Raw genomic sequence first — 8615 nt, 5'->3', positions numbered from 1 at the left:
GTCTGTGTGTGTGTGGGTCTGTGTGTGTGTGGGGTGGGTCTGTGTGTGTGTGGGTCTGTGTGTGTGTGGGTCTGTGTGTGTGTGGGTCTGTGTGTGTGTGTGTGTGTGTGTGTGTGTGGGTCTGTGTGTGTGTGGGTCTGTGTGTGTGTGTGTGTCTGTGTGTGTGTGGGTCTGTGTGTGTGTGGGTCTGTGTGTGTGTGGGTCTGTGTGTGTGTGGGTCTGTGTGTGTGTGGGGTGGGTCTGTGTGTGTGTGGGTCTGTGTGTGTGTGGTGTGGGTCTGTGTGTGTGTGGGTCTGTGTGTGTGTGGGTCTGTGTGTGTGTGGTGTGGGTCTGTGTGTGTGTGGGTCTGTGTGTGTGTGGGTCTGTGTGTGTGTGGGGTGGGTCTGTGTGTGTGTGGGGTGGGTCTGTGTGTGTGTGGGGTGGTCTCACTGGTTTGAGGTTGTATCTCTTTTGTTGTGGCATGCCGATACATATTTTGCTGCTGCTAGTGCAGTTTCTTTAATTTCTCCTAATATATATTTCATTGTTCCTTCATTAGTTTGTTCTGTGAACTCTGGGCACTCAGTGAGAAAATGTAGTTCTGTTTCTACAGCACTCTGGTTTTGAGGGTACAGCCTGGCTTCTCTAGGCAGCCAGGTCTGCTTTCGCCTTCCATGTTCTATGGCCAGGTTGTGCTCACTGAGTCTGTACATTTTCAAGGACTTTGTAAGTTTTTTGTCTTTTAGTGTTTCAAGATAATGGGCTAATTTGTAATCAAGGGCCAAATAGCATTCGAGTTTGTGTTTGGTCTCTCTCTCTCTCACTGTCTGTGTCTGGTGTGTTGTGTGCGTTATGAAACCATCATATATCATACAATCTGGAATCATACCATCTCTCTCTCTTTCTCTCTCTCTCTCTCTATCTCTCTCTGTATGTGTGTGCGTGTGCATGTGTGTGTGTGTGTGTGTGTGTGTGTGTGTGTGTAAACAGAAATCTTATCCAGCCGCAGGTCTCGGGTTTCGAGCTGCAGTGGGCCCTGGGGACTCATCTGATCCAGTCAGGTCCTGAGACAGAGGAGGTCCTGAGACAGAGGAGGACTCAGTCTCAGTCTCTCTCAGTCTCTCTCTCTCTCTCTCTCTCTCTCTCTCTCTCTCTCTCTCTCTCTCTCTCTCTCTCTTTCTCTCTCTCATACCTATGTGTTAATTATTATTGATAGACATGTGGAGTCCTCTCTCAAAATGTGACAGGATTGTATGTATTCAGAGGCTAGATAGCTTCAGTTATTTTGCTATGTTCATGAATCCAGAGCAAGGGTGCTCTATTCTGGGGTCGTGGGTTTCTATGTGTTGATGTTTAGGACGTTCTGGGAATACAGTTTGTCCTCTACAGGTCCAGTTCCCTATGTCTATCCTTTTCTAAGACAAGGGTATGGTCACTGAGCCTGTACATTGTCAATAGCTTTCTTTGTCAAATATTTCTAATTTGAATAAAATATGGTGCCGATTTGCAATAATGTCTTATCACTTTGTAGTAATGTAGTTTATTTAGGCTACTTGTTTAATGTTGTCTTTCCAATTGGCAATGCAACTTTCTTTAGCTCTTTTTTTCTAATTTTTTTAAATTTGAAGCAATGTTTGAGCTTTGGGTTGCTGATCCGCAGATGGGGGCCGAATTGCCCTGCTCTATCCTGAATATCAAAAAGGAGAGGGCTCAGCTCTAATATACAGCCATGAATGTGTAAAGTGGGTGTGGGTGTGCAATTTGTTTCTTTTTCATGATTTGCTGTGAAAAGCTCAAGAGTGTGTATTTCCAATAATGTCTAAATTAATTTTAGAATTGTATGACACTCAATGATTATGTAATGGTATGTTTCATCCTACTTGACTGGATGAAATTAATTATGGTGAATTTTTAAATTAATTTACCAATTGCTAAAATGACTGCCCAGTGCAGTATTTTTTGGGGGTGTAAATGTGGTAAAAAGTGGTAAGATGCCCCATTTATTTAATGCAGTCAGTTGAGTGTTGATATGAATTATATAGATGTGTTGTTAATGGTGAAATAAATTCTTAAATGAAATATTAAGATAGATAGATAGATAGATAGATAGATAGATAGATAGATAGATGTATTCATATGTAGGGAAATTTTGATTTTAAAATTGATATTTAGATTTACACTATTTGTATGTAGGGTAGCCTATGCCTAAATTATGTATATTAGCCTATGGATTTATCTTCTTTTGAGTAATTAGACTATTTTGATTGTGCAACCTCATTAAAAATGTGGCTTAATTGTGTTTTAATGGCATTAAAACTTAGAGCTAGAGCATAATATTTATGTCAGTTAGGTCAATTTTGAACCACATTGTAAACTCAGCGTATCTTTGCTTCTTAGGAACGGTGTATTTTCATCTCTAGAGGACGCTGTCAATCTATTTAAAAATCCAAATTAGGCGTATGTTTCATGCATTGCCGGTAGATGTCGTGTTCGTACCCGCAGGCGTAGCAGGTGGCCTATAATTGTAGTGGTCTGCGAATGTTTGTAGATCATCCTAGCATTTATGCGCATGCCCTGAAAGTACCCAGAAAAGTCGATATAAACCCCAGCAGCTAACATGCATGTATTCCGTTGCCCTAAAATATCATGTGATCAATCTCTTGATAAAATGCAGACCTTTTTCCTGAAATAACGTCGGACATAAAAGCCAGTGTAAACCCAAATGTATTCATTGCAGTTCGTTGTCGAACAGCGTACAGCAGGGCGGTCAGAGAAGGCATACACTAATTGACATATAATGAATGACATTAATTGAAATAGTTTATGACATCCATAGACTCAATCATTCAACTTTCTTTGCCGTTTATAAAAGAAACTCATAGGTACTAGCCTACAGGTTTCGTCCGTGGCTCTGATTTACGTCACACCTGTCCGTCATCACCGGCAGTATAAATGGCGTGGGTGCTGTACCGGTGTTGAGTTCTCATTTACCCAGAGACAGGCTTGTGAACGCGTGTAGCGCTTTTTTTTTCCCCTTCCTACAGCTGGCCAAAATAGTGGAGCATCGCAAAATGTCTGGAGTAACTATCTGCCAACTCGGAGTGCTTCTCTTCGTTCTCTGTTTGTCAGCACAGGTAGGCTACGTTTTGATAAACAAAAGTCTTTCAAATCATACCAATGGTAGCCTACAATATTTCCCTCTCAGACTCGTGCTTTTTAATTGAATCCTAATGGTGACCTGAGAGGTGAAACATTTGACTGCTTTCTCGTCTTTTTTTTTTTTTTTTTTTAATTAATACCTAGTGCTTCAAATTCAACTTTGTGAGCAACAAGTGACTCTAACTAGATGAGGAGTGATTAACTCGTTTTTGGGATAAACTTCTAAGTTGAAGACGACCAAACACTGTGACCAAGGCGATATCGTAATGTCCACCGTTTTCCAGGTTTCCATGGTCTCCAAACGCGGAGTCATGAATCATTTAAGGCCACTGTATACCGAACTCGCCCCTCGAGGTAAAGTTTCTCTCAATACGGCGCGACACTGCAACCTGATCTGTCCCTATGAGGAGCCGTTGCATTATCATGCGCATCCAAAACACCCGTGGTTCTTTACTCTGGTGATGCTCGTTTCTCATACAACGCTCCCTAATGTCCCCTACTGAATTGTAGCATCCTTTAAAATGATCCCTGTCAGCTCCGGGCTAAGCTGCCTTCACTAAAAGTGTGGGATTTTGTACATCCTGTACAGCGTAATTGCATGCATGTCTTATTCGATGCCCCGACACGTGCACGTTAGACGGACACTGGTTTGGCGGTTACAACGCGGTCTCTTAGTGTGCCTGCGGTAGCTAATTGACTGACTTGTAATAGCAGGGTGGCCTAGTCGTCGTTGCGCACTTCTGAAGTTGCTATTCGATAGAGCAGCATTGGATCTCTTGATAGTTTCGGGGTCAGTATTTCAGCTGGTACTACGACAGATTAAATTGTATGGCCCGGGGCAGTTTTTGCGTGAAGTCTTATCGGAGTGGGTAGAGCCCCCCCCCAAAGGAAACTAGTTTGACACCGTTCTCGTTAAGGCCAGGTGGATGCCGTAATAACACTGTGGGTGTCCTCCTCTTGTCTCCCCACAGGTCGTCGCGCAGAGCAGCACGACAGCAATGCCGAGGAACTCCACGATGAACGGCACTGCTCCAGTCACACATAGTACCCACATCGTGACCACGCCTAGATCTGCCGCGAGCCCCCTCAATGCAGCCGGCGCGGTCCTGCTCCTCGGCGTCACCATGGTTACGTCTGTGCTGTACCGTTTACTGTAACATGCTCCAATTTCTACGTTCCCGCACACCTTTGGCAAACCGAAGATGCAATAGTCTTACTGAAACTCAGCTTTGCAAATCCCCGAAGTACAGAACGACGAAGTTTATAAACGGACTTCGGACTGGCATGCAATTTGAAGGATGTCCCCCTGACTCATACTATGGTCGACACCATGGATGAGTCAACTAGGCTACAGCTCATGGAAAGAGAATGGAGGATGTTTTCATTATAACTACAACGTTGTCACTTATTTTAGGACGAGGCTGTTTTTGGTGTTTTGGAAATTTGGTGAATGCTTCAAGTCTCGCTCTTTGTCCCAACGCTGAGTTTTAAACGTACCCATGTTTTGCGTCGGGCTGGGCGGCTTTAGCCCTACCTGTTCTGGGGGGGAAGGGGATGCTTCTTTGTAAACAATAGTTTATATTTTGTACGAATTGCAAAGTTGTTTAATGTTTGTTAGTTGGATAAAAAATAGTTGTCAATAAATGGAACAAAAACATCTTGTCTGCTCTGTGTGATGGGTTTTAAAGGGAAAGTCTCATTGGTTAGTCTTTAAATGGGGTTTAACTTAAATATGGATCTTTTTCATGAGGTGCCTGTACACTGATTGATCAAATTGATAGTGACAGAGGAAGAACACTGAACATGTGTGCTTGCTAGCTGACTAAGGCTTTGTCCATTGCTTCTAGTCCATCCCTCAAATTGTTAACCCAGAAGATGGCTGCCTTTCATTAAGTTGGCCATCTCACCTGGGTTGATTACCAGGACCATGCTTTAATGTTGAAAAGAAATGTGTTTGCATACTGTGCCATTCTATTTCTAATGGCCACTCTTGGTGACGTTATTTTACCTTTGCCATGGCTTTGGTGTGTACCTTTGTCAAGGGTGCTGCTGGTGTTTCAATAATGCCCCCCAATAATGTGCAATTATATTGGTATGAGTTATTGAAGAGCCCTGGGAAATGTCTAAGACACCATGGTGGGAGATGGGAGTTTCTTTCATTTCAGGTGTGTCACCCACAATGGAGAGCTTCCATTCATTTCAATGGCCCATGTTAGGCTAGCTATACTTAAACCAAAAAGGTTGAAATTCACCGCAACCATCTTTTTCAAAATGGAGTCTTGCGAAGTTGATTTCCAGCACCATCTACAGTTAGTCAATTAGGTGTCATGTTACAGATCAAAAGTTCAGATGCAAAAACCTCTAAATCCGTCTGACCACTTTTCTTTTAAATGAGCATTTAAATTCAGGCTCCTACAGGTTTTTGCCTATAAATCGATATTTCAGACCAGGAAGAGTGGTATTTAGTGGGTTTTGAAGTTAAATTATTTGATTAGCGTATACCATGTGTGGAGAGCATCCACTTACCATCTTTCTCATTTTTGACATAGGTGGCATTTAGCATCTGAACCCTTCAGATGAATACAACAGAGTACAATGGTATGTTGTCGGCAATGGTGGTTGAGCTGGCAGTTTCCTGCTGGGAGTATCAGCCAATCCATGCGGGTGACATCATTTGTGGCCATTGGAAATATGGCACCTAATTGGCTTGTTTGTGTCAACACCAATTTTAAAGATGGCGGCCAGCTGGTATGCTAACTGGCTGAAGCTTACCCTTTAAATCCCGACCTTGTGGTTATACCAGTGCGTAATGAGTGATATGCATCTCCAGAGAGGTCTGTTGGGTATATCTGATGGGCATCCATGAAGTGCCTGTGTGTCTGTCCCTTTTTGTGTATATCTTCTTGCTTTGTTTGGTTCTCCCATTTGCAGGCGTGTAATGTGAAACACCTGCATGAAAAATTCATCACGCTAATCAATGATTAAAGCTTCACACGCACACGCACACAGACACGTATGCACATATGAGGAAGAGAGTGGAGACTGAGGGGAAGAGGAACTGGTGTGGCCTACATTCTGCGTCATTTGTGATCTCACCCAGCCAACCCAGTTAAAAAATATAGCACGCTGTTTCCATCTCTGTCACACACACACATACACGTTATGCAGAGCTTAAGCAGGAAGGTGGCTGTGTGAGTGTATACGACTTCAGCACTCTTTTCAGACACCCAGATATTGTCCTTCAGACACCCTAGATATATTTAGCTGCATGTCATTCTCTCTCTCTCTCTCTCTCTCTCTCTCTCTCTCTCTCTCTCTCTCTCTCTCTCCACCCCTTTTTCATTTACTCTCTCTTCCTCTCTCTCTCTCCACCCCTTTTTCATTTACTCTCTCTTCCTCTCTCTCTCTCTCCACCCCTTTTTCATTTACTCTCTCTTCCTCCCTTTTTATTTTTCTGTCTCTCTCTCTCTCACTGATGCATATACTTTTTTATTTCACTCTGTCTGCCCCACACACACATCAACAAATACAAATGTAAATATACTCACACTTTTTTTTCAGTGACATCTGCCCTCCCAATGTCACCCAAGTGTGTTTGGAGTGTTTCTAGAAAGCAGTTCACTCTCCCAGCCCAGGTGTCGCGGCTGAGACATGGGCCAGATGGCCTTTCTGCACACTGGGCATTTTTATTTTATCATGACTCCTGTATTTTCCATCATCAAAACTGCCTGCCTGCGGACACCCACACATTGTCTCTCTCTTTCTCTCCTGCTATATAGACAAATACACAGGTCCGTGACCACTCAGCTAAACATACCTAAAAATCCAACCCAATGTTCCAGTCTGCAACAACAACAACATCAAAGGACTGGACTGGGCTCATGTAGATAGATAGATAGATAGATAGATAGATACTTTATTGATCCCTAGGGGAAATTCAAGGTCTCAGTAGCATACAGACAACACACACACATTCACTAACAGCAGAAAAAGTAATTAAAATAATATAAAAACACAACTAATCAATAAAGACAGTAGAAGATAAAGAATATACTAAATATACTAAAATACAAATTATACTAACTAACACTTAATCTAAGTCAATTCTAAAAACAGTATCCACATAGTGGTGATTAATCAATCAAGAGGCGCTTGCAATGACTGAGGCAGGGACTGAGCCTGTGATTCTCTGTGCATAGTAAGGTAAAGTGCTCTGTGTGAGTGAGTGTCACGGTGATAGTGCAATGGTGATAGTGGTCATGGTGATAGTGCAAATGAGTAAGTGCAACAGTGCAAGAATAAAGTCTATATATCTATATAACTATTTTAAGAAAAGGTATAAGTGTGGCCACAGTTCGGCTGTGGCATGGAGGGAGGGGTTATGCATATGTGCTAATGTGCTAATATAGCACGCAAACAGTGAGGCATAAAGACAGTGGTACAAGTGGCTAGTGGACAGACAGTATCCAAACATGGAGGGGTGAAGAGGCAGACAGACTATGCGGAGAAGTCTATCTCTCCTCTTCCCTTAAGTGAAGCATTGAACAGTTCAATGGCCCTGGGGACAAATGACTTCCTCAGTCTGTCTGTTGTGCAAGGCAGTGAGCGAAGTCTCCAGCTGATCAGGCTCTTCTGCTTAACACTAGTGCTGTGGAGTGGGTGACACTCATTGTACAAGATGTTGATCAGTTTGTTCAGGGTCCTTTTGTCAGATATTGAAGTGATGCACTCCAGTTCAGCTCCCACTACAGAGCCACCTTTCCTTACCAGTTATGTTAAATCCTTAAGAAGAGAGTTGATTTAGAAGCTACTTTTTCTATGATTTTGGCTACACGTGGTAGATTGAATATGAAACAATAATTAATCAGTATGGAACCATCCAGATTATTCTTTTTGAGGAGGGTCTTTAGAGGGGGTTGCTGGCTTTAACAATATGGCTATAACCAGTTAGGAGTCTGGGCTTGGGTTGGCAGGAAAAACAAAACTGAGTTTTAATTAGGTGCATGTAGAGCTGCTTTCCTCAAAACACTCAGGTGTCTCTTTTTTGCTCTCTCTCTCTCCCTCCTCTCTCTCTCTCTCTCTCTCTCTCTCTCTCTCTCTCTCTCTCTCTCCCTGTGTGTGTGACTTCATGAATAATCGACCAAAAAGCTTTAAGCTCCTCTGGATGTGGGTGTCATTTGTGTGGATCTTGTTGCTAAGCAGCGGGGGTCCTTGCCAGGCTCAGTGTTTCCCGGGCGATGAAGTGGGGATATGAGGACACAAGGATACACACACACACATTTACACAAATACACACTGAATAGAGTATGTGTTTGTGGTTCGAGAATGATGAAAAGAAACAAGCGGCCTGTGGATCAATAGGAACATTTTGGTCCCAGCCTGTGGTAATGGCTCAGACTGATGGATACAGATACATATGAAAACACTTCACGGGATCCATCAGCAGTATAGTGAGGGTCCCTGTCAGACACACACAC

General features: G+C 42.9%; 1 long non-coding RNA gene across 1 annotated transcript; it reads left to right on the top strand.

Annotated features, from left to right (window-relative positions):
* Window positions 1-2971: 2971 nt before the first annotated feature.
* LOC143109608 (uncharacterized) lies at window positions 2972-4795 on the top strand. Its single transcript, XR_012983913.1, has 2 exons — window positions 2972-3113; window positions 4110-4795. It is a non-coding gene; the product is annotated as an uncharacterized LOC143109608 (long non-coding RNA).
* Window positions 4796-8615: the final 3820 nt, after the last annotated feature.

The sequence above is a fragment of the Alosa pseudoharengus genome, unplaced genomic scaffold, assembly GCF_046254945.1.
Source record: "Alosa pseudoharengus isolate Yale_2024_CS ecotype anadromous, Long Island Sound unplaced genomic scaffold, YU_APseudo_1.1 YU_APseudo_1.1_scf_7, whole genome shotgun sequence".
Lineage (NCBI taxonomy): Eukaryota > Metazoa > Chordata > Actinopteri > Clupeiformes > Clupeidae > Alosa > Alosa pseudoharengus.
The sequence above is the reverse complement of the archived record's forward strand: the minus strand, read 5'-3'. Positions and strand labels throughout refer to the sequence as shown.